The following is a 26,720-nucleotide window of genomic DNA, read 5'->3' as shown; positions in this document are numbered from 1 at the left end:
AGGCAATGAAGTGATGATTTTCATTGATATATCACGCTATTGTGATTTATTTGCGATATATATTATATATCGGAACGTGTGTATCTGTCAGTGTGGGCGCCCCAGACACATTCACTCTGGTGAAGGAAGCTCGCTACACCTCGTGAATTCTGCGAGACGAACTCGGGTTGACAGGAAAATAGACGAAGGATCGAGGGAGGATCTAGCCAAATAGAAAATGCTGCCTCGGGCCAAGCGAGGCTGTCAGCACCTTAAAGGAAGCATAAATCTAATCTAAGAGGACAAAAAATACTTTAACGAAAAGTACAGATTCTTTATTTATCTTGTAATGAGAAGCTTAGAGACGCATGGCAAGTCAACACCACTTGCTATCATAATTAAAACCTTCTTATCTTGAGGTTATCTTGAGATGATTTCGGGGCTTTTTAGTGTCCCCGCGGCCCGGTCCTCGACCAGGCCTCCACCCCCAGGAAGCAGCCCGTGACAGCTGACTAACACCCAGGTACCTATTTTACTGCTAGGTAACAGCAGCCTTTAGTAACAGTAACCTTTAGCACATGTTCATTATAACTTATCTCCTCAGGAATTCCGGTATTAATAAATACCTCAGCATTCTGGGGCCTCGTAGCCTGGTGGATAGGGCGCAGGACTCGTAATTCTGTGGCGCGGGTTCGATTCCCGCACGAGGCAGAAACAAATGAGCAAAGGTTCTTTCACCGTGAATGCCCCTGTCACCTAGCAGTAAATAGGTACCTGGGAGTTAGTCAGCTGTCACGCGCTGCTTCCTGGGGTGTGTGTGTGTGTGTGTGTGGTGTGGAAAAAAAGTAGTTAGTAAACAGTTGATTGACAGTTGAGAGGCGGGGCGAAAGAGCAAAAGCTCAACCCCCGCAAACACAACTAGGTGAATACCTGTTTTGTTCATCGTTATATCTGCTTTTTTAACCTAAGAATATTCCAATTGGATTCTTTGTGAAACATATCTAAATCTAGCAAAAAATTGTAATGCTGAAAAAACTGCAGAATATATGTTTGTAATTTACAGATTTACTGACTTCTGCATCAATTTGTTAATGGTAAAACATTACCATCATTGTAACGCAATCTCACATTGCAAATTATATTATAAGAGTTATGAAGATTTTAGCAATAAATAAGAATATCAAAATTAATTGAGAAACTATTCCTTAACCTGATAAGATCTCCAAATATAACGTCTTGTGCCTGAAGGCCAATGAAACGAAGATAATTACTTATCGAAGCAATTCTTGTGAACTGCTGAGGTACACAATTCAGGTAATGAGTAGCGGTAGTTCAGCAGATCATTCATACGTGGCCTACGCTATCTGACACGGAGATGCGAACCCTACTGAAGGTGGAAGAGGGCGCTACTACCATTAATGCTGCTGCCTTACCCCTTGAACTGTACCCTTTTTAGTAAAGATTCGTTCCCATTAACCATTCAGGTTTTATATATATATATATATATATATATATATATATATATATATATATATATATATATATATATATATATATATATATATATATATATATATATATGTCGTACCTAGTAGCCAGAACGCACTTCTCAGCCTACTATGCAAGGCCCAATTTGCCTAATAAGCCAAGTTTTCATGAATTAATTGTTTTTCGACAACCTAACCTACCTAACCTAACCTAACCAAACTTTTTCGGCTACCTAACCTAACCTAACCTATAAAGATAGGTTAGGTTAGGTTAGGTAGGGTTGGTTAGGTTCGGTCATATATCTACGTTAATTTTAACTCCAATAAAAAAAAATTGACATCATACATAATGAAATGGGTAGCTTTATCATTTCATAAGAAAAAAAAATCGATAAAATATATTAATTCAGGAAAACTTGGCTTATTAGGCAAATCGGGCTTTGCATAGTAGGCTGAGAAGTGCGTTCTGGCTACTAGGTACGACATATATATATATATATATATATATATATATATATATATATATATATATATATATATATATATATATATATATATATATATATGTAATCAGACGGTGAAACTTTCAATTATTTAGTAAAATGTTACTATGGTTCATCTGCCTCGGCAATCGTGAATGGCCAAACGACCCTGACCTTGAACAGCTGTGGCCAGAAGCTGTAATTAACCGCCCTTAACCTTAATTTTCTGTGATGCAAACGAGTCGGTTTACACAGCTAAATTATATGTTCAACGAGGTTACGTTTATCTTCATAACCATCGCTATACGCGCAAAATATCGGATTCCAAAAAATTTCCTCGTCAAGGGCATTGTTAGCCAGTAATTAGGGCGATGAGGAGGGATGCATTGCGGTAACAACCGGCAGTTAACCCCTCTACCACGCTAATTACTGGTACCCAAACCACTCATTACTCCCCCCCTCACAGCCCTCAGCAGCACCACTTTTTCTCGGCTGAGGTTGTTTAGCAGCTGAAGTTGTTTGGCAGCTGAGGTTGTTACACAACAGAGGTTGTTTCCCAGCTGAGGATTGTTCCCTCAGCTGAGGTTGTTCCCTCAGCTGAGGTAGTTTAGCAGCTGAGGTTGTTCTCCAGCTGAGGTTGTTCCCCAGCTGAGGTTGTTCTCCAGCTGAGGTTGTTCTCCAGCTGAGGTTGTTCTCCAGCTGAGGTTGTTCCCCAGCTGAGGTTGTTCCCCAGCTGAGGTTGTTCTCCAGCTGAGGTTGTTCTCCAGCTGAGGTTGTTCCCCAGCTGAGGTTGTTCTCCAGCTGAGGACGAACCTCACGAGTGTGTGATGGGTGGGGTCACGTGACCACCCGAGAGATGAGAGCACAGTTGGGGGGAGGGATTCGAACTGGGATTACGGCTCCTTCCGTGTACTGTCTCATGACCAGTTCAAGATGCTGGACTGTTGTTGAGTGACACAGTTCACGACAAAGATAACGTTACACAGTTCACGTTATTTCAAATAACGTACATATACTGTAAGTAAGTAAATGCGAGGGTTTGGTTGTTATAACACATATAAGCTATTCCCTCTTTATATCACAATCCGGGTTCCACTGAAAATATGTCGATTTATCAGCTTAAAATTTTTATATGTACTGAGAGGTGTGCCTAATATATCGGATTATATAAACACTGAAAGTTTGCATAGTCCAGAGTAAAGTCTACTTGAGTTTACCTCGAGTAGAGTTTGTCTAGTCTATGTTTAGTACTATCGTATACTTACTGGCTGTCAGTTGGGTATTTTATATAACCTATAACCTACGCCCTATAACCTATCTGAAGTTGATAGGTCTTATTAGCCCAACACCAAAGCAAATATTAAATTCTTGGATTATTTGTTGGTACTCATAGCCAGAGCCTGTATTAGAATTATTTGAAGGGGGTCACTTCTAGCATAACACTAACTCTCTCGTTCGCACCTTGCTGACACACTGTGTAGCGGGGTTCTTGCCGGAGTGTCGCAACACTAATCAACCGGTGAGAGGCCCTTCCCCCACAACTACCCACAAGAAATCCCTACATGCATCTTGTCGAAAATTGCATCAGCTTAAAGGGTGGAAAATCTGCAGGTATTGTTTTACTTGACAGCTGTAAGTGAAATTTAATATCTGAAATTTCAACCCCCCCCCCTCGATATATCTTTAGAAGGGAGTCTACTCTTTCTGGTCATAATTATGAGAAAAACGAATAACAAAAGACAATTAAATCTGGCTTTATTCAAAGCATGAACGAGCAATATATATGTAACCACCTATGAGGTCTTGAAGAATGATCGCATGCAACTGAATCCGTCACGAGGATGCACTGAGATTATTCCTTTCCACGTACGTGAGACATACACCAACAGAATGAACTTATATAATACGGAGCCATCGCCTCATAAAGTAGAAAATGAATATCTATTACTCTGAATCCCTTGAGTTATTGTATGCTGCAAGGAAACCGGTTCTTGCAACATTTTCCCACTGTCCCTCGGATGGTGTTTCATACCTCACCCGCGCCTCCCCTCACCATATCAACTCTTAAACGAGGGGATAACTTTTCCTTCTCAGTTTCGTTTCCCCGAATATTTTGTCCGAGGGGAAATAACTGAGTTGCTAGAGGAGGTACTGTTAGTTCAAATGAGAAACAGACATACACACAAAGAGAGAGAGAGAGAGAGAGAGAGAAAGAGAGAGAGAGAGAGAGAGAGAGAGAGAGAGAGAGAGAGAGAGAGAGAGAGAGAGAGAGAGAGAGAGATAGAGATAGAGAGAGAGAGCGAGATAAAGAATGTTCTATAAATGTTTAAATAAATTGCTCGTCTCCAGAAAACAGTTTTCGTGTAAGCATTTGTCTCCACTAATGTGTGAAAGTTTGCAAGCGTGATAAGATTTACAGCTAATCTTCATATTCACCTGCCTAATCACCTCTTATTACACCACATGAAGACCTCAATTAAAGCCCCCACCTCTAACCTTTCTAAATCCGGATTGGTTAATTATCAGAAATTCTTAAATTTCATTGGGAATGTGATGCTCTATATAACTTGTTAATTTATGCTCTATATAACTAAAATTTATGATGAAACCAGTTATGATGAAAGTTGGACTCTTGAGATCACTCAGAATATGTATATTTATTTGACTTTTGAAGGTATTTTGACATAGATCGTTTAATTTGCATTTGAAAGCAAAAAAGTTCTTTGTCTATCAGTTCGTATTAAAAAGCCAGACCTCACTTGGAGTTGGGTTAGGCTGCCTTCAGCATTGGGCGTGGCGAGGCTGCGCGGGGGCGGTATCCCCACACACTGGGCGGGGGCGTTATCCACACTGGGCGGGTCCAACACCTGGATGAAAGCCTTAGGGATCTTTCTTCCAGTTTTTTATGTCGCTGGGTCCCGTCTCATGGTTGGAAGCCTCGTCCACCGGGTCGTGAAAGACCAGGAAATAGAATTACGCTGAGGAGATTCGGAAGGAATTATGTGCGATGTAGATTCTGAGGCAAAATAAGTCCTGTCTTAGGATGCGAGTGTGTGAGAGAGAGATATATGATACACGGAAATGATTTTGTTAATTTAAACATCACAATATAAGTAAAAAAAACGTGACGATCAGCCCCCACAAGGACACTTGAGTGTCGCTGAGAACACAGAATATAGCAGTCAGTGTTGACCAGACCACACACTAGAAAGTGAAGCGACGACGACGTTTCGGTCCGTCCTGGACCATTTTCAAGTCGATTGTGAGAATGGTATGAAACGTCGTCGTCCTTTCACCTTCTAGTGAGTGGTTTGGTCAACATATTTCAGCCACGTTATTGTGACTCCTCACCTGCAGAGTAAATGTGTATCTAACGAAGTCCACAAAATGTCTTCCCACCACTCAACTCCTTTACAACTCTCTCCTTCAAGATTACCATAAAAATATGCCACAATTGACTACCAGATACATGTTTCCTCTGCACGAACGCGCCAATTACGAACCTCGTTTTGAGCAAAAATAAACACAATTATGGAACTAGTTTGGGCTACAGGTTGATAACCAAAATATACATTAATATAAAAATTTAACCACCTTATAAATAGATCACTATTAACACACACATGTGTCTTCCAATAGATCTCTAACACACCTGCACTGCTCTATATAACTGTTCTGAAACACTGAAATTTACATTTCTGCGCCCAACACACCAACAAGAAATGTATAGCAAAAACTTTATTTGCACCTATTATTAGTATTATAATTTTTTTTATTTTTATTATTATTTTTATAATTATTATTATTACTGTTATTAATATTGCGAAAATCAGTAGGGACCATGAGGAGGATTCGAACCTGCACACTGGGTACTCAGTGCCACTGGGTACTCAGTGCTTCAGTACAAACAGGGTGCTTGAGGGCAAACAGGGTGCTTGAGGGCAAACAGGGTGCTTGAGGGCAAACAGGGTGCTTGAGGGCAAACAGGGTGCTTGAGGGCAAACAAGGTGCTTGAGTGTGTTGTTAGCAAGACCCCCGCGGCTCCACGGGGCCATCAACGCCGCCTCACACTCTCAACAATTATAATTACAAATGAGATAAAAGTGTTAGAATGGTGTGAGTGGTGGTGGTAATTGTTGTTGTGATGGTTGTGGTGGTAGTAATTGTTGTTGTTGTGGTGGTGGTGGTGGTGGTGGTGGTAATTGTTGTTGTGATGGTTGTGGTGGTAGTAATTGTTGTTGTTGTGATGGTTGTGGTGGTGGTAATTGTTGTTGTGATGGTTGTGGTGGTAGTAATTGTTGTTGTTGTGATGGTTGTGGTGGTGGTAATTGTTGTTGTGATGGTTGTGGTGGTAGTAATTGTTGTTGTGGTGGTGGTGGTGGTGGTGGTGGTAATTGTTGTTGTGATGGTTGTGGTGGTGGTAATTGTTGTTGTGATGGTTGTGGTGGTAGTAATTGTTGTTGTTGTGATGGTTGTGGTGGTGGTAATTGTTGTTGTGATGGTTGTGGTGGTAGTAATTGTTGTTGTGGTGGTGGTGGTGGTGGTGGTGGTAATTGTTGTTGTTGTGGTGGTGGTGGTGGTAATTGTTGTTGTTGTTATTGTTGTGGTGGTGGTGGTGGTGGTAATTGTTGTTGTTGTTGTTGTTGTTGTTGTGGTGGTGGTGGTGGTGGTGGTGATCGTGGTGGTAGTGGTGGTGGTGGTGGTTGTGATCGTGGTGGTAGTGGTGGTGGTGGTGGTGATAGATCAGGTGGTGACACACTTAGTGGTGCTACTTCCATTCATCTCTCCATATAGTCATCCATCTATTCATCAATGTATTCATCTATCTATCCATCCTCTTATCTATCCAATTACTCATCCATCTCTCTATGTATCTATCAATTTCTCATCTATCGATTTATTCATCCACATATATAGCCATTCATCTATACATCAATCCATCTATCCATCAATTCATCTATTTACTGTCTGTCTCTGTCTATGTCTGTCTCCCTCTCTCTTTGTCTCTCTGTCTATCTGTTTCTGTTCTGTCTGTGACTATGTTTGCCTCTACACAAACAATTATTGTGTAATGTGTTTATGTGGTGGCCGATGACAGGAGCTGAGCAGTGTGAAATAGAATAGTTACCTTGTAAACTGATAAAGTTTGTGGCTTGATAAACCCTTCAGGCTATGATAGGATCGTCTGTTTTATGCGAGTACGGCCAAATTATGAATAGCGGGGAAATGTTTGTTAATTTTCTCGAGATTAAAAGTTAATGGTGTGTATTACACCATTAACTATAACACCATATGAATGTTTTTTTCTCAAAATATTAGCTGTGTAGCTGGCGGGAAGTGCCAAAAAATCGTCGTGGGGGTCTGAATGTGATCCTAACACGCTGCTCCCTTTTCAATCATGGCAACCCCGACCAGACTGTGTTCATCCCGGACCTCAGACTATTATCTCCAAATGTTTGGATGAAGCTATAACTGAGGTAATTACTCTCCTGTTACTTTCCATTGTTGATGCAGGAAACTGTCTCTTCTTGAGTGTGTCCGGTCACTTCTGTTTCTGTCCTCACGTCTGTCTGTATGTCCGGGGTAGCGTCTGCCAGTTAATTTCGCACCAGCTCAAGACGGAATTAACATGCCTTCATCTTCATGGAGTTTATACATGTTAAATTTATTTTATTCATCACCACAGGTGGGTACATGTTTCCGTGTGTGTGTGTGTATATACGACTGGGCACTACATATACATATTTTGCAAAATAAACTCTAACTCCTGCGCCCCGATTTTCAGCAGTTAGTGGTCTGATTCAATGGATCCAAGCCCTTTGAAAATTACAATAAAGGATGAGGTATATTAGGCTATGCTTGTAGGCCATTATTGATATCCAAACCACTCCACTCATAATTCCCTCATTAGGTTAGTCACGCATACAATTAAATTGCAATATGGTATTCATTAATCACGCTTCCGGGAATGAATCCATGTATCCTGTTAGTCTCAGGTTGCATATTTATACATAATATTGTTGGTATTATGCCCCCGGCTGCTCCAAACTCCCAAATGATTATCAAACTATATTTTATAATTTAATTGTTGTTTAGAGAATATCTGATAACGCTGCTAAATTTTCTTTAGAGCTCTGTACATGACAGTTTATAACGGCATCTGTTAATTTATAGCCCTGTACAAGACAGCTAATAACGGCATCTGTTAATTTAGAGCCCTGTATATGGCAGCTTATAACGGCATCTGTTAATTTATAGCCCTGTGCATGACAGCTTGTAAAGGCATCTGTTAATTTATAGCCCTGTGCATGACAGCTAATAACGGCATCTGTTAATTTAGAGCCCTGTATATGGCAGCTTATAACGGCATCTGTTAATTTAGAGCCCTGTACATGACAGCTAATAACGGCATCTGTTAATTTATAGCCCTGTGCATGACAGCTAATAACGGCATCTGTTAATTTAGAGCCCTGTATATGGCAGCTTATAACGGCATCCGTTAATTTAGAGCCCTGTACAAGACAGCTTATAAAGGCATCTGTTAATTTAGAGCCCTGTACATGACAGCTAATAACGGCATCTGTTAATTTAGAGCCCTGTACAAGACAGCTTATAAAGGCATCTGTTAATTTAGAGCCCTGTACATGACAGCTAATAACGGCATCTGTTAATTTAGAGCCCTGTACATGACAGCTAATAACGGCATCTGTTAATTTAGAGCCCTGTACATGACAGCTAATAACGGCATCTGTTAATTTAGAGCCCTGTACATGAGAGCTTATAACGGCATCTGGAATTTTCATTTCTGTCTTAATGTTCGCGTTATCGACAATGTGACTTTTGAAAGCTTTAAGAATATGTCGTCTAGAATGAATGATGAAACTAGGAATCTATACCGTATAGACGTTACCTTAAAATTCCCTAGACCTGTAAAAAAAATTAAAAATAATAAATATTAAATAAAAACATTTATTTTTAAATGTTTCTGTTTAATGACTTCTATGTGGGACCAAGAGGTAAAGGTTTTGACTATAGAATAAAAGAAAACATAGAGAGACACAGTACTAGAGGCCCGGTCACCGGTGGTGCTCAGGTCTCTGTCAATCTGTCTCCCCGTTTGTTTCTATGTCTGTCTCTCTCTCTCTCAAAGCATGCAGTACTCACTCCCATCAAAAACACAAAGAAACCACTAGTTTATATACACTGTTGTTGCTTTGATGCAACGTTCTGACAACATTTTGGTTGCGGTGGGTGTGTTAACTGCTGAAAAACGGTCGAAGAACTCCATAGAAAATCAAACTCCCATTTCAAAGTTCATAATAGTCGTTGGAAGTCGTAACAGGAGCTGATCCTATTACGGGCTGGCAGCAGCAAGTCAGACCCTTCACCTGCCTATGACCATACTAAGCCAAAGACCGGTCACCCTGCAATATTGGGTGAGGTTTGCCCTACACATCTGGCCTCCAACCTAGGACAGCAGAAATACATTCTGTTTTATTGATACTAGATGGGTTACTCGGCGGTGCCCGGGTCTATCAGGTGCCCAGGTCTTCCAGTACATCTCCCTCCCACATACACATCCTTCCTGACTCTTGACAAACACTCCCTGTCTCACCCACATTACTTCAACTATCTTCAAAGCTCTTTATTGTTGTAAACGTCTTCACACCCTCTCCCCCCACCCTAAGCACATCCTCTCTCCTCCCCCACAAACCCTCCAAACCCTCTGCGGTTCTGGGCTCTAATGGTTAGTGAAGTGTTATGATGTATATGTGGTGGGTAGGGAACAATTTGCCTAAGGCAACAACCAGACAAACTGTTACCTCAGCCTCCGTCCGACGTGAGGTGATTGGACAAAAAAGGGGACATTAAATATTCCGTGCTTTTGTGATTATCGACTTTATGCAATTAAAAATTAGTTTTTTTATTTAGTTTGCTATTCATTGCGGATATAAATGGCAGCCAGTTACCGACGGTTTCCCAGTGATAACACTTACACAGTCAAGCTAATTGGCTTACAGTTCCCTTGGAGTTTGTTTATGTTTAAAACACACACTAAGTTTGTAACTCATCACTGTATCATGACACTTTATCGTCACACTTTGCCCTCACACTCTGCCCACACACACTGCCCACACACACTGCCCACACACACTGCCCACACACACTGCCCCCACACACTGCCCACACACACTGCCCACACACACTGCCCACACACACTGCCCACACACTCTAGAACCACGTATCGCATTATTTACACAATTACTTGCCGCTGCCTCAACCTGTCAAAATCGAGCGCCGGCTTAAGTGTACTGCGGGACACCAAAGTTCATTGGGGATTAAAAGGTCAGATATTAAAGGTCAGATGAGGCCAGATATTAAGCGTCAGCTGATAGTCACTTGACAGGAAAGGTCAACCATTTGTCAGGTGTCAGTGAGGTTGGGTGGTGATATATGTCAGTGGTTTGTGAATCTGTTAGATGCTGGCTTGGGTTATCACTGTCAAAGAAGTACATTACATCCCTACTCTGTTCTCTGATCCTCCCTATCCATTGTTTACCCATGTCATCCCCTTGACTATATCCCTTCCTATCCCATCTTGACCAAATCTTCCCATCCACTATAACCCTCTGTGTCCCCTTGTTTGCTCAGTCCATCCCTCCACTGTATCACTCCTGTCCCTTGCTCTCTATCCTTTCTCTGTTCCCTATAAACCCTTCCCTACTGCTTATCCCTTCCGTGCTCCCTATTCCTTAATCCTTATCCCTCTCATGTTCTCTATACCTCCTTGTTTCCTCCGCATGCTCAATATCCTTCCTGGGCCCCTATCCCTGCTCTGTTCTTTATTCGTCCCCTCCCAAGCCCTCCCCCCTGCTCTCTATCCTTCCTGCTCCCTATTCTTCCCTATTCTTCCCCCGTTGTTCTACATCCCTCTCTGGTTCCCTGCCCCCTCCTAGTACTATTCTCTGCTAAATAGCTTTAGATAATGTTAAATGTAACTGTGACTGTAGAATTATTTCTTAAACGTGTTACCTCGTTAATGGTTCCCATTTAGTGTTACCATTACAACTGTTTACACCTTTAAATTGGTTACCGTTAAGAGTTGATTACCGTTAAGTAGTAGCTTCCGATTCCTCACATTTTCAACGGAACAAGAGACCCTTAAAACTGTTTAGTAACGGAGGAAATGGTCTTAAGACCCTTTCCTCCGTTACTTAAGAGACAACATCTCCGTAAGTGTGGTGTGGGGGAGCTCTCTCCTCTGAAGTAAACCTCGCGTCCTCACACTTAACACACTTAAGACACTTGAGTTGTGGGGGTCGTCAACTTGAGCGATACATGTCTGCTCTTCTCCTCGAAATGTAAAGCTTCAGAGTGCCTGGTGGTTCCGCTGACTAACGAGCCTCTGGATCAATTGGTTTAAGTGTAGTTTGCTTAAATTATATTTTATACGGTGCTGGTTATAGGTCTAACCACTTCAAATTATACATCCGTCAGGTAAGCATATATTTCCCCACTCATTTATTTTAAAATATTTTTCATTTGTCTGTATATTATTTAATGGATTCTCATGTTTAGTCAATTGGCATAACTGATAACAAAAAATTCTTTGATGTTATATTCCTACATTTAGCGAGTCTGGCTGACTTGATATGAAAAGTGGTTATCACATCTTTAGTGGCGTAGCATAGATCAATAAATTTAAGTTGAATTACGTATCGCTTGATAACTCCGGAAGGGTGCGGCTTATCTGAGCTCTTCGCTAATTAACCTTATAAATTACCAGCGTGCTGGAATACACGTCCTGAATTTAATCAGTAAATTGGTTTGTGTTATAAACAAAACAATTCTACATACGTCGGCTGCAACGAACGCGCATCGCGATATATCTGAGAAGAAATTGAAATTGAAATAAATTTATTGAGGTAAAATACACACAAATGGATGAGGTAGCTCAAGCTATTCTCACCTCGTTCAGTACATCGTGTTAATACGTACATAGACACACATCACAAACAATAAACATATTACCGAACATTCTGAGAGATAAACATATACATTTCCTCCTATACGTAAGTAGTTTGATATCAGACGTACACACAAATACTTTTATGACTTAGGTATACTGTATAGACAATTTTATCTGAGAAGGCTTCCAGAATGTTGAATTGCCTTGTTTCGTGGCAGGGAAAACGAGAGAAAGGGTAAGGGGTGGTGGGTAAGGGGTGCTGGGTAAGGGGTGCTGGGTAAGGGGTGATGGGTAAGGGGAAGAGAGTAAAGGGAGAAGTGGAAGGGGGTGTTTTTCAAGCGATTTTGCCTATCTTGCGTTGGTTTCGGGAATCTACGACCTCCGGGGTCCGGTCTCTGTCCAGGCCTCCTGGTTGGTGGTCTGGTCAACCAGGCTGTTGGACGCGGCTGCTTTGAGCCTGACGTATGAATCACAGCCTGGATGATCAGGTATTCTTTGGAGGTGTTTATCGAGTTTTCCCTTGAACACAGTGAGGGGTCGGCCAGTTATGCCTCTTATGTGTAGTGGAAGCGTGTTGAACAGTCTCGGGCCTCTGATGTTGATAGAGTTCTCTCTCAGAGTACCTGTTGCACCTCTATTGTACCTATGTGATGTTATTTCTGTATGCAGATTTAGAACCAGCCCCTCTAATATTTTCCATGTGTAAATTTTTATGTATCTCTACCGCTCTAGAGATTACAAATTTAAGCATTTTAATCGGTCCCAATAATTTAGATGATTTATAAAGTGGATTGTAGAAGTAATTATCTGTGCACGCTCTCCAGGTTTCGGTAGAGCGACGTTCTCGCATCATGCAGGTCGGTGTTCAATCCCCGAACGTCCGGGTGGTTAAGCACCATTCCTTACCCCCCGTCCCATCACAAATCCTTATCCAGACCCCTTCCCAGTGCTATATAGTCACAATGGCTTGGCGCTTTCTCCTGACCATTCCCTTTCCGTTATCAGTCCCTCCTCCTAAGGTTTCTCAACGTCAAGAAACAGTCGTACTAAAGTCCTTTTTATCCTAACCTACCAGAGGACCCAAAACAGAAAACGGGTCAGTATGTCAATTTCGTGAGCCGCTTCCATTTTCTAGTACGAAGAATTTTGGCCATAGGGAGAGTATACGTCAAAATACGACGTTCTAAAGGAGGATGGATTAGTGTTGTTACTCATCCTGCACCCGTGCTCACTCCTCATCCTTCCCTCCGGGCTGCTTCAGTAGATTCATCTATTCATCCTAACCCTAGCCGGCTACATCCTGCTTTTCCTTCCCAACCCTACGTTCTCCATAACCGGCTTACCATCCTCACCCAAGCCCATTGAATCCTATCTTTCATCCTAATCCAAACCCACTAAATTCCTGACATTCATCCTTTCTCAAACCCACGATATCCTATCCCACATCCATACCCAAGGCGACTATCTTGAGGTTATCTTGAGATGATTTCGGGGCTTTTAGTGTCCCCGTGACCCGGTCCTCGACCAGGCCTCCAACCCCCAGGAAGCAGCCCGTGACAGCTGACTAACACCCAGGTACCTATTTTACTGCTAGGTAACAGGGACATAGGGTGAAAGAAACTCTGCCCATTATTTCTCGCCGGCACCCGGGATCGAACCCAGGACCACAGGATCACAAGTCCAGCGTGCTGTCCGCTCGGCCGACCGGCTCCCATATCTAACATAACTACCCGTCATATTTATCCAGGAGACTAGAATCTGAACCACATCAAGCATAATATACAATATTAGTCTCAACAATCGTCCTTATAAAATATAAATACGTCCTTATAAAGCAAATACACTTTTTAAGACAGTCGTATTTCATTTACAATGGTGAATAGACGCCAACATACGAGTCGTAAATACTCATCCCCGCCCCCCAAAAATATATAATAAGTTTGTGAATATTATTTTCAGTTGTCGAGGGACAGGATTCGATTACTTGTCATCGTCAATCATCCCGAGCAATTACCGGTAATAAGGCCGGTGTCCACCTTAATTACTGTTAACTGCCTCGTATTATCATTGTGTTTATTTAATTAGATCATAATGGTGGGATGAACCAGGTGTGTGGTGTAGCTCAGGTGTGTGGTGGTGTAGTTCAGGTGTGTGGTGTAGCCCAGGTTGTGGTGTAGTTGAGGTGTGTGGTGGTGTAGTTCAGGTGTGTGGTGTAGCCCAGGTTGTGGTGTAGTTCAGGTGTGTGGTGTAGTTCAGGTGTGTGGTGGTGTAGTTTAGGTGTGGTGTAGTTCAGGTGTGTGGTGTAGTTGAGGTGTGTGGTGTAGTTCAGGTGTGTGGTGTAGCTCAGGTGTGTGGTGTAGGTCAGGTGTGTGGTGTAGCTCAGGTGTGTGGTGTAGGTCAGGTGTGTGGTGTAGCCAGGTGTGAGGTTGTCCACACTACGCCAGGTGATTCGAAATAATAAAGAGAAAGAAAGAAGAGATACACGAGACAGTTGTGTTTACTCAGTGACAGACGTAAAAGAGCTTCAAGAGAAGAGAAGAGAAGAGAAGAGAAGAGAAGAGAAGAGAAGAGAAGAGAAGAGAAGAGAAAACTGGTTAAAGCTGGAGAACTTAGCGGTGTCACCAAAAGTTAACAGAGAGGTTAACACGTGACTTCCCCTTAACTGTTGCTTGCAACAGAAAAAAATATCTAAGACCCCCTCCCTCTCCCCGAGTCAAAAATTACAGACCGTAACTTGCAAAATCAAGACTTAAAGAAAACAGTAACTCGTAAATTTATCTTGACAAATCTGTAAGCACAGAATATTCTTCTTTCACAAACTGCAGCGAAAGTCTGAGAGTTCAGAGAAGGAGCAACATAAGTCGCGTTGCGCACCGTGTCGTGTTGGATATTAGAGGCAAGATAAAATGTAAAGCTAAGATTTGTGTGAGACATAGGAAGGAGCCGAGCCCGCTCGAGGACTGACGATGATAAAGTCGCTGGCCGGATCGTAACGAGAGAACCGGAATAGCATCGGTGGCAGTTTGGCAGGATTAAGTGGGCGAGAAATTGAGCAGAACGAAACAGTCAGTGGACGTGTTGACAAGACAGAGTCAAATGGACAGACAGGTAGACAGGCAGACAGGGGGGGGGGGGAAATGGATAGACGGCCGCCAGTCAACAATTCACTAACCGAGTTTTCCTACACATTCCTGCTGCAAACAAGAGTACAGAGAGAGCGGCCTGGCGTGACGCACGAGGCCAGTGGCCACACGCACGCTTGATATATATCTCTGGTCAGGTCAGTGACTGCATGTAACATGTGAACGCATGTTCTCATCGACCTGAGAATGGTCCAGGATGGACCGAAACGTCGTCGTCCCTTCACCCTCTAGTGTGTGGTCTGGTCAACATGGGAACGCTCTTGTGGGAATGTTCATCTTGGGTACAAACAATTACAGGTCCTTGTTACTATCTCCCTTTGTCCTCAATTTTATTTTAGATTTCTGTTGATCGTCACACATGTGTTGGAGCAGTATTTTGTTCACAAGCTATTGCTGTGTTGATATCTGCCTTGCTCAGAAAATATCATTATGGGAACATTTTGGGCAGCCCATAAACAAAAATCATTGTTTTTGTGATACTGCGATAAAACTAAAAAAAAGGTGACTTGTGGGAGAATTACAAAATATATGACTAACTAAATTGTTTAAGCATTCACAAATGTAGACAGGAAAGAAAAAACTATTCGAGGTAATTGAGATCTTGAATTTATAAAGTATCCATACGTCAGACTGCAAGGTTACAGAAACGCTACTGAATTACAGCTCATGGAAGAGGAATACAGCTTTGATCTAGACATCGGAATTCGGAACTGGAAAGCAAAATGTTCAACTGTTGGCAATCCTGCCTGGAGCAGTCATCCTCCAGTACCTCTTGTAATGTTGGCAACCCTGCCTGGGGCTCTTGTAGATTTTTTTTTTTTTGGACACCCGTGTATAATATTTATGGTGGAGACTGTTGAGTGCTACAGGGTGTTGCAGCGTAGTGGTCTACGTCGCTGGTTTACAACCGAGGGTGACGGGTTCAGCCCCACGGTAACAGAATAATCGTATGTGTTCCTTGTCATTGTCTCTCACAAGTATTATTTGGAATTAATGTTATCACTTTCCTGCAATTGATCAATCACTCAGAAGAAGCATTTTTGACAAATTTGTTCATCAGTTTTCTTCCCAAAAATGCCTGTTCAAAGGCTTCGGATAATTAATCATTCTTTGTCTCAGGTTCCACAGACGAAGGGAGTTATAATCGCCTCATTAACGAGAAGCAACAGAAAATCTTTTGCTATAAGCCTCGTTAGCTCGCGCGGTGATGAAAAGTTGTGCAACAATAAGACTAAAAATTTGTTAGAGAGGAGAGCCATGTTCCCTGTGATCCTCACTGCTGGTAATTTGCTATGTATAAACGTCTTTTACAGAGGTGTATACATAGGTGAGAGGCAGCAGTTACAACACCGCTCCTGTGCCAGGTAAGTCCACTACGGGCTCACCACAGCCCCGCTCCTGTGCCAGGTAAGTCCACTACGGGCTCACCATAGCCCGTGCTACTTGGAACATTTTGATCCCAGTAGCTGAATATTAAACAACAACAGGTGTGAGTTCAGTAGTATCAGGGCACTACACGAGTCCACTCCACACTGCTCATAGTCAGCCAGGCGTCCTAGTCTCTCTGTGACTGGGTCTGGGACCCGTTTACAAGTCCAGTTACAGCTGGGTGAAGAGCTATAGTGAAGAGGTCCGGTCGTCAGGCGCCGCCCACGGCACCATCCTCATCCCCAAGTGAGCTCATCAACAATTAATCGTCGGTGAAACTGTCGTACTCAGCTAGTTGTGCTTGAGAAGGTTGAGCTTCGGCTCTTTGGTCCTGCTTCCCAATTGTCAATCAACTAGTGGACATGTTCCTGAGCCCACTGGGCTCTACCATATCTACATTTGAAACTGTGTATGGAGTCAGCCGCATCACTGCCTAATGCATTCCATTAGTTAACTACTCTGACACTGAAAAAATTCTTTGTAATGTCTCTCTGGCTCATTTAGTAGCTGTGAGTGGAGGCACACTGCGGGTACGTTGTGGTACAACTCAAGCGCCGAAAACATTCAAGTGATGTCAACTTTCTGTGATGGAATAATTTTGACTAGTACCGAAAATTATGCATTATCTCTTATCTAATCACGCAAGGAGCACCTCACCACACACCACCTCGACCTTGTTAGTCCCAGAGTCGCCTGTGTGAGCCCTCGCCCCCCCCCCCCCTTGGAGCTCACATGCCGAGGATATCATCCACTTCAGAGTTATCGTCAAGGGAATGATGCTCTCTCGTCTCGTCTACCTCAAGCGACACCAGCAATCATGGTAACGTCATCTTCAGCAACATTAAAGTGACGCTGGAGAAGAGGGCGACGCCAGCCTCTCCTTATCCTCGGAGGAAACTAAAACGCTGAATTTATTTTCAATGAAGAAACGCTTAAAGCATCGATGCAAAGAAAAACTAAATTGCCTGGTGAGATTACCCGAAGTTATGGTGGTGTCTTACACCCTCTGAGACCCTCCGGGACCCTTAAGGGATATCACCTTCTTCAGGAAATGACAGTGTGCGAAGCCACGATGAGACCCGAATAGAGTTTGATGGAGGATGGAGAGGCGATGGCGGGGGCGGGAAGAGAAGCCAGGGCGAGGATTGGACGGTGCTGGAGGGCGCCGTGTCATGCACGACCCAGATGATATGATAGTATAAACGTGGTACGGTGCTGGGGTACGGTGCTGGGGTAGAGTGCTGGGACACGGTGCTGGGGTAGAGTGCTGGGACACGGTGCTGGGGTAGAGTGCTGGGACACGGTGCTGGGGCACGGTGCTGGAGTACAGTGGTGGGACACGGTGCTGGGGTAGAGTGCTGGGACACGGTACTGGGGCACGGTGCTGGGGTACGGTGCTGGGGGTTGGTAATGTTGGAGATGACCCTACCTGTTGTTGTAACACAATGGCCATGACGTAAATACAGGTCAAATTATGACTTGGAAAAAGCGGGTATATCTATATGCTTATTAGATATAGATGGAATGATAGTTATATTAACCTGACAGATGCAAAGTAACGGTGATAAGAGCGATGGAGGACGACCCCAGAGAAACAGTTTTATGGTAGACAGCTCCCAGAAAAAAAAGACATACATTTCTGAGTAAAGATAATCCTAGTCCCTGAAAATATTATTCCAACACCTAGACAACACATTAACCAAACTGAGTAAACAGCATTTACTGAATTTAAATATGTAAATATAGCCTTCACGAGACAAGACAAGGAGACTTTTAGAACGCTGGATACATCCTATTGCAAGCCATCACATCTGATGTTCATCCACACAGAATATATTACTGATGTGATGTGTTATATATCTGCCTTCAGACTCAGGTTTGGTGTTACATCTCTCCCTAGATCCTATTTTCTTTCTGTTTACAAAATGTTCCAAATTTTCGTAATTTACTGAGTTTCTGGCCATACCCCTGTCACAATACTTATGAGAATATGCATGGGTTAAAATCCCATAGCTATTTATCAGACTGCAACTTATCCAAGTCTCCTGCAAAGCTCAATCCACGACATTCTCATCATCAACTATTTGACAATTAAAAAAATAAAGCAAAAGGGAACACTGTAACATATTTCAATACACTCTTAGTATTCTAGCATGTGATATTATTCTGTAATCCCTGTGGCTCATGCCACAAACACACCTTACTCTACTGACCTTATACGCTCTCCTTTTTAATATAAATGTGATTGTAGAGCTATAACAACATAGTATATATATATACTTATATATAAAAAGATAATTTACAAAACTAAAAAGAAATGTGTAGTCGGGTGTTCAGACAGTGGCAGCATTAACGTCCCGTACACAGCCAGAGAGGAATACAAAATGCAGGAAACACAGGCACGATAATATCAGGTGGGTGGGGGGTGGGGGGGTGGGGGGTGTTGGTGGGTGGGGGGGGGGGATGGAGGGGAAAGAGCAGACAGTGGGGAGGGGAAGCCTGGAGAGGGAGAGGTGACAAGAGGAGTGGGTGGGGGGGGGGGCGTGGGTGGGGGGGGGGGTTGAGGGGAAACTTAAGAGGTAGTTTGGAAGCGAGAGAACAGCGTGTGGTAATGCCAGGAAAGTGCACGCTGCATTATATTTGTTGCCTCACTCTCTCTCCCACTCTCTCACTCACTCTCTCTCACTCTCTCCTCCTCCTCTCCCTGTAGAGTGGAGCTCTACTAGTCCAATGTGTAATGCACTCCTACTCTCTCTCTCCTCTCCCTATTGGGCAGCACTCCCCCATCTCCATAGTACTGCATTATTTTTCTCTCTGCTGCAAAATACTTCCTATCTATACTGGATGGTGAACCCGGCGGTGCCCGGGTCCTGCCCACACACCTTACCAGCCTTCACACACCACTCTCACAATCAACACACCTCTCTTCCCCATCTCCAATCCACATTACCCGCCCCCCATCCCTTACATACCTTCCAAACACCTCCTCCCTATCCACACCCTCACCTCGTGTGGAAAATATCCACTGTTAAATGATATTATGGGTAGTTCATAGAGCATGGAACGCGTAGTTCCTCATAGCAACAAAGCTTGGAGGCCTAGCCAGGCGTAGGGGCCTAGCCAGGCGTAGGGGCCTAGCCAGGCGTAGGGGCCTAGCCAGGCGTAGGGGCCTAGCCAGGCGTAGGGGCCTAGCCAGGCGTAGGGGCCTAGCCAGGCGTAGGGGCCTAGCCAGGCGTAGGGGCCTAGCCAGGCGTAGAGGCCTAGCCAGGCGTAGAGGCCTAGCCAGACGTGAAGCCATTAGCGTCCGACTAGCAACTTTTAAGATTCCTAAATCTTGAAGATGAGAAATTAATGGCACAATGTTGAAAAGTTCCAAATTGCTACAGTCAGTTCTACTTGTCAAGTTCATTTGTAGCCGCTATCGACCAAGGTATGGCTGTATCAGCAATGATAATTACAATTGAATTATTATTATTTTTTGACAAATTATTATGATTATTATCATTAATATTATTTTATTAAAATGAAAATCATTAAATAATGAAAATATATTCAATAAAAATACTAAAAATATCAAGAAGGTATATTTATTATTAATAATATTATTAGTACAATTAAAATATTACAATACAAATAATAACCGTAGTAAGATTAATAATACAAAAATAATATTTATAAAAATATACAGAAATACAGCTCAAGACTCAGTAAAGAAACTCAGATGCTCTTTCGTCTCTACAAGAAGTTGAGAATAAAGTTATAATGCAGGTCACTGAGGCGCTTAACCGGCCGGAGGAACGACACCACGACGCTTCTGGCCTCCACAACTGTGACGAGGCTCGAGTACGACCTGTCGAGGCTCTGGGGTGGAGAGGTAGGAGTACGACCTGTCGAGGCTCTGAGGTGGAGAGGTAGGAGAACGACCTGTCGAGGCTCTGGGGTGGAGAGGTAGGAGAACGACCTGTCGAGGCTCTGGGGTGGAGAGGTAGGAGTACGACCTGTCGAGGCTCTGAGGTGGAGAGGTAGGAGAACGACCTGTCGAAGCTCTGGGGTGGAGAGGTAGGAGAACGACCTGTCGAGGCTCTGGGGTGGAGAGGTAGGAGAACGACCTGTCGAGGCTCTGAGGTGGAGAGGTAGGAGAACGACCTGTCGAAGCTCTGGGGTGGAGAGGTAGGAGAACGACCTGTCGAGGCTCTGGGGTGGAGAGGTAGGAGAACGACCTGTCGAGGCTCTGAGGTGACGAGGCTAGAGTACGACCTGTCGAAGCTTTGGGGTGGAGAGGCTGGAGTACGACCTGTCGAAGCTCTGGGGTGGAGAGGCTGGAGTACGACCTGTCGAAGCTCTGGGGTGGAGAGGCTGGAGTACGACCTGTCGAAGCTCTGGGGTGGAGAGGCTGGAGTACGACCTGTCGAAGCTCTGGGGTGGAGAGGTAGGAGAACGACCTGTCGAGGCTCTGGGGTGGAGAGGTAGGAGAACGACCTGTCGAGGCTCTGGGGTGGAGAGGTAGGAGAACGACCTGTCGAGGCTCTGGGGTGGAGGGGTAGGAGAACGACCTGTCGAGGCTCTGGGGTGGAGAGGTAGGAGAACGACCTGTCGAAGCTCTGGGGTGGAGAGGTAGGAGAACGACCTGTCGAGGCTCTGAGGTGGAGAGGCTGGAGTATGACCTGTCGAGGCTCTGGGGTGGAGAGGTAGGAGAACGACCTGTCGAGGCTGGAGTACGACCTGTCGAGGCCCTGGGGTGGAGAGGTAGGAGAACGACCTGTCGAGGCTCTGAGGTAGAGAGGTAGGAGAACGACCTGTCGAAGATCAGAGGTGATCTTGGAGTAGAAGCAGAAGTGAAGTATGCTACTCCCACCTTCCACCTGTGTGTTGCTGTTATCTATTCATTTCCCCTTGCACCTGCTAGGATTGAACACTGATAGGGTTTGTCTCTGCCTACGTCTGTAGTTGATCGAATCACGTAATTGTCCGCATTCCTCACGTAGGTCATTGACATAAGTTAAAGTGAACAGGAGACCTGATATCGAGCCTTGTCCAAGGAGTCCCACCTTGTTAAATCCCTCCTGGTCGGTACATGTGCTCTGACCCTGAGGCTGTTTAGTGATTTATCCCAACTTGTTATCTTGCCTCTTACTGCTGGTCTCCGTTACCTTACCTGTCACTGTTGGTCAAAGTTATCTTGCCTCTTACTGCTGGTCTCCGTTACCTTACCTGTCACTGTTGGTCAAAGTTATCTTGCCTCTCACTGCTGGTCTCCGTTATCTTACCAGTCAGTGATTACAACTATTGTCTCGCTTCTCTATTCTGATGATTACTGTAGAGTTGGCTTCCATTGTGTCCCCAGCAAGAGCTATCTTGAGATGATTTCGGAGCTTTAGTGTCCCCGCGGCCCGGTCCTCGACCAGGCCTCCACCCCCCCCCAGGAAGCAGCCCGTGACAGCTGACTAACACCCAGGTACCTATTTTACTGCTAGATAACAGGGGCATAGGATGAAAGAAACTCTGCCCATTGTTTCTCGCCGGCGCCCGGGATCGAACCCCGGACCACAGGATCACAAGTCCAGCGTGCTGTCCGCTCAGCCGACCGGCTCCCTGGTGGTGATTTTAAAGATTATCTGGCCTATCAGACCTGTAGGCGTTAGTCAATATTACCTTACTTCTTTACTCTTCTTGAAAGGCACTGAACACTCCGTAACTAATATTTTCCTCAGAGTGTAGACTCTTCAGAAACAGAGGTTTGTGTGTGTCCGGAATGTGAGGTTTTCGCTTATTATTCTTACTTTTGTGAACCTGAAAATGTGCAGTGTTCTTCTCTGGTCCAATAGACCCAGAGAGAGACCGGAATGAGAATTTAAACATAGTTTCCGTTTCATTTCTCTGCGAGCATTAGTTCAGCGGAGACTCAGCCGTGAAATATTGTTGGTGGTTTTTTTATACGTGAGAATATTTTCAGAGCGTTTCTGAAGCGCAGCGCCGGGGAGCAAGTGAGGGCTTTTGTTGATATTGTTGCCAGTAGCTTTGGCCAAACGCATTTTGCGTCGTTAGTGAGAACACTAACGTTGACGTTAGTGTATGTGTTGTTGCAGGCGATGAGTCACAATAACGTGGGTAAAGTATGTTGACCAGATCACAAACTAGAAGGTGAAGGGACGACGACGTTTCGGTCCGTCATGGACCATTCTCAAGTTCACTTCCCTGTTATCCCATCCATGTACAGTTGAACATGTTCAACACCCAAGACAACACCACACAATCCTGTCGTACGCCATTACAATCACACTACTCACTCATTACACCATTAACCATTACACATGCACTAATTTCTACTTAGAAACTTTAACCGTACTCTAGTACTCCTCGGCCCTTATATAACATTGATATATATGCAGGCGATGAGTCACAATCGACTTGAGAATGGTCCAGGACGGACCGAAACGTCGTCGTCTCTTCACCTTCTAGTGTGAGGTCTGGTCAACATTGATATATAATTAATTCCGTTTGTATAATCTTCTTCACTTGCCGTCTCTACATACTGCCTCATTGTTAGTATCTCAGACACAAGCTTCTGCCTCCAAACCATCCATGTTAATCACTTGTAAGGTCTTCATTATCTCCTTCTTGCATTTACTACGTTCTCCTGTGTGTTTATTGTGGTACAACCGCTGGTCTTTTCCAACCATATGGCATTGTTCCACTTCCTCATTCCTACTGGAACACTGGCACTGTTCCACGTCCTCATTCCTACTGGAACACTGGCACTGTTCCACGTCCTCATTCCTACTGGAACACTGGCACTGTTCCACGTCCTCATTCCTACTGGATCACTGGCACTGTTCCACGTCCTCATTCCTGCTGGAACACTCCACACCCACTCTAACTGCCCTTCTCTACTCTACTTAATCATGTCTGCATATACATCAACACCTGCAGCTTTCACACACTGATGAAAATAGATCACCTTATGTATTAGGAAGTGCTCCCTGGAAGCGTTTGTCATCTTTACGGCACTTTCTTCAACAGATAACGGCGAGCGTTGGTGTACACACACACACACACACACACACACACACACACACACACACACACGAACGCGAACACGCGAACAAGGGGACACAGGTGGAAACTGAGTACTCACATGAGCCACAGAGACGTTAGAAGGAACTTTTTCAGTGTCAGAGTAGTTAACGGATGGAATGCATTAGGCAGTGATGTGGTGGAGGCTGACTCCATACACAGTTTTAAATGTAGATATGATGGAGCCCAGTAGGCTCAGGAATCTGTACACCAGTTGATTGACAGTTGAGAGGCGGGACCAAAGAGCCAAAGCTCAACCCCCGCAAGCACAAATAGGTGAGTACAAATAGGTGAGTACACACACACACACACACACACACACAGGAGGGTGTGTGTGTGTGAACTATTCATACTTTTAAAACTAGATATGATAGGGAAATGGGACAGGAGTCATTGCTGTAAACAACCGATAGCTGGAAAGGCGGGATCCAAGAGTCAATGCTCGATCCTACAAGCACAAATAGGTGAGTACAAATAGGTGAGTACACACACACACACACACACACATTCTGCTCTGTTGTACAAAGTTGGAGGCCAAAACCCTCAGGCAAACCTTACGTAACTTTGCATGGTGATTGATGACTATTGGATAGTCTCATAGAGCCTATGATGAATTATTAACCACAGTTGAGGAGTTAACCTGGAGAGAATGACAAAATACTGTTGCCGTATTAACGTAAAGGGCATATGTTGGATAATATATAACCCCAGGATCACCAACCACCCAGAGAACCACGCCTGTGGTGAACGGCCAATTTATCAATTTACCAACCTGGGCAGAAAAGCAACAGTCAGTTAAAAGTGCCCAAATTAATGAGCGTGCGTGGAACACCGCGCATCAGCGCTCCACTGTTCACCGAACAATCAATTTTCCGAACGTTTTCTAGCGTGACGCTGTGATGTAAACTCCGAAAAAAAATGAAAATAGAACATCGTCCCATTTATAATGCAGAACAATCAATTATAATGAACGTAATTCTAATATAAAAAAATGCAATTAAGAGACTGTCACCAATATAAATATTTGTCTTTCATCTTAGACATCACAACAAGTTAAAAAAACAAATCCCGTATAAATCCTTGAATCGCAAACAGTCACCGGCTCTGACGAGGCTTCAGCGTTCCATCTATATTCAAATGGGTGGAGAAGCCAGGACCAAGCCGGTGGAGAAGCCAGGACCAAGCCGGTGGAGGAGGCAGAACCAAGCCGGTGGAGGAGGCAGAACCAAGCCGGTGGAGGAGGCAGAACCAAGCCGGTGGAGGAGGCAGAACCAAGCCGGTGGAGGAGGCAGAACCAAGCCGGTGGAGGAGACAGGACCAAGCCGGTGGTGGAGGCAGGACCAAGCCGGTGGAGGAGGCAGGACCAAGCCGGTGGTGGAGGCAGGACCAAGCCGGTGGTGGAGGCAGAACCAAGCCGGTGGTGGAGGCAGGACCAAGCCGGTGGTGGAGGCAGGACCAAGCCGGTGGTGGAGGCAGGACCAAGCCGGTGGAGGAGGCAGAACCAAGCCGGTGGTGGAGGCAGAACCAAGCCGGTGGAGGAGGCAGAACCAAGCCGGTGGTGGAGGCAGAACCAAGCCGGTGGAGGAGGCAGAACCAAGCCGGTGGAGGAGGCAGGACCAAGCCGGTGGAGGAGGCAGAACCAAGCCGGTGGTGGAGGCAGGACCAAGCCGGTGGAGGAGGCAGAACCAAGCCGGTGGAGGAGGCAGAACCAAGCCGGGGAGGAGGCAGAACCAAGCCGGTGGAGGAGGCAGAACCAAGCCGGTGGAGGAGGCAGAACCAAGCCGGTGGAGGAGGCAGGACCAAGCCGGTGGAGGAGGCAGGATCAAGCCGGTGGAGGAGGTAGAACCAAGCCGGTGGAGGAGGCAGAACCAAGCCGGTGGAGGAGGCAGGACCAAGCCGATGGAGGAGGCAGGACCAAGCCGGTGGAGGAGGCAGGACCAAGCCGGTGGAGGAGGCAGGACCAAGCCGGTGGAGGAGGCAGAACCAAGCCGGTGGAGGAGGCAGGACCAAGCCGGTGGAGGAGGCAGGACCAAGCCGGTGGAAGAGGCAGGACCAAGCCGGTGGAAGAGGCAGAACCAAGCCGGTGGTGGAGGCAGGACCAAGCCGGTGGAGGAGGCAGGACCAAGCCGGTGGAGAAGCCAGGACCAAGCCGGTGGAGGAGGCAGGACCAAGCCGGTGGTGGAGGCAGAACCAAGCCGGTGGAGAAGCCAGGACCAAGCCGGTGGAGGAGGCAGGACCAAGCCGGTGGTGGAGGCAGAACCAAGCCGGTGGTGGAGGCAGGACCAAGCCGGTGGAGGAGGCAGGACCAAGCCGGTGGTGGAGGCAGAACCAAGCCAGTGGAGGAGGCAGAACCAAGCCGGTGGTGGAGGCAGGACCAAGCCGGTGGAGGAGGCAGAACCAAGCCGGTGGAGGAGGCAGGACCAAGTCAGTAGATGGCTTCCTGGGTAAGTAACCCAAACGGGTCCTCGTGGGTCCAAGGTGCACCGGAATCCTTACCTTACACTCGTCTTACGGGTTTCCTGCTCCCAAGACACGTAAGAAACAGAACGAGAAAGGTAACATCTTACCTTACGAGCGTACCACCTAACCACCTCCTCAAAATAATGTTCCTTTTTCAAGAAAAAACGGCAAATCAGAAGTGAAGAACATTTCCTTGTTTTTTTTTTCAATACAAACTCCCAAGATGAAGACAGGTCTTCATCTTGGAAAGCCGAAGAAAACGGACAAATATTGAGGTTAATATAAGAATATCGAGGAATAATTGCTAAAAGAAAATGGACAATAGCCAAACAATACATATATCTACATTGCTTTTCTTTAATTTCCTAATTCTCAAATGAAAAAAAATGTGACCAAGAAATTTTGTAATCATTACTTTGATGTGTAGACCGGCATACATTTCCATATATAACGAAGGTGAGTGTAACCGGCTTTCCTCTTTCTTCTTTCAACCATCTAGTTTTTAATCTCCATGTCAATCCGCGATCTAAATGTTCATGAGCCAAGAAAGGTTTTACGCTTGCTAAGAGTTCTTCCTGAGAGGAAACAGTGGTGGGGAAATTACAATATATATATATATATATATATATATATATATATATATATATATATATATATATATATATATATATATATATATATATATCACCACCACTGC

General features: G+C 44.7%; 2 protein-coding genes and 1 non-coding gene across 3 annotated transcripts in view; 2 read left to right on the top strand and 1 right to left on the bottom strand.

Moving 5' to 3' along the window:
* Nucleotides 1-26,720, top strand: part of LOC123759447 (neural cell adhesion molecule 2) — a 255,243-nt gene that overhangs the window by 55,605 nt on the left and 172,918 nt on the right. The gene's annotated exons all lie outside the window — the stretch shown is intronic.
* Nucleotides 1-26,720, bottom strand: part of LOC123759448 (uncharacterized) — a 326,826-nt gene that overhangs the window by 228,001 nt on the left and 72,105 nt on the right. The gene's annotated exons all lie outside the window — the stretch shown is intronic.
* On the top strand, nt 620-690 carry TRNAT-CGU (transfer RNA threonine (anticodon CGU)). Its single transcript has one exon. It is a non-coding gene; the product is annotated as a tRNA-Thr (tRNA).

The sequence above is a fragment of the Procambarus clarkii genome, chromosome 32 (genome assembly GCF_040958095.1).
Source record: "Procambarus clarkii isolate CNS0578487 chromosome 32, FALCON_Pclarkii_2.0, whole genome shotgun sequence".
Classification (NCBI taxonomy): domain Eukaryota; kingdom Metazoa; phylum Arthropoda; class Malacostraca; order Decapoda; family Cambaridae; genus Procambarus; species Procambarus clarkii.
Note: the sequence above shows the minus strand (reverse complement) of the source record. Positions and strands in the feature narration are given on the sequence as shown.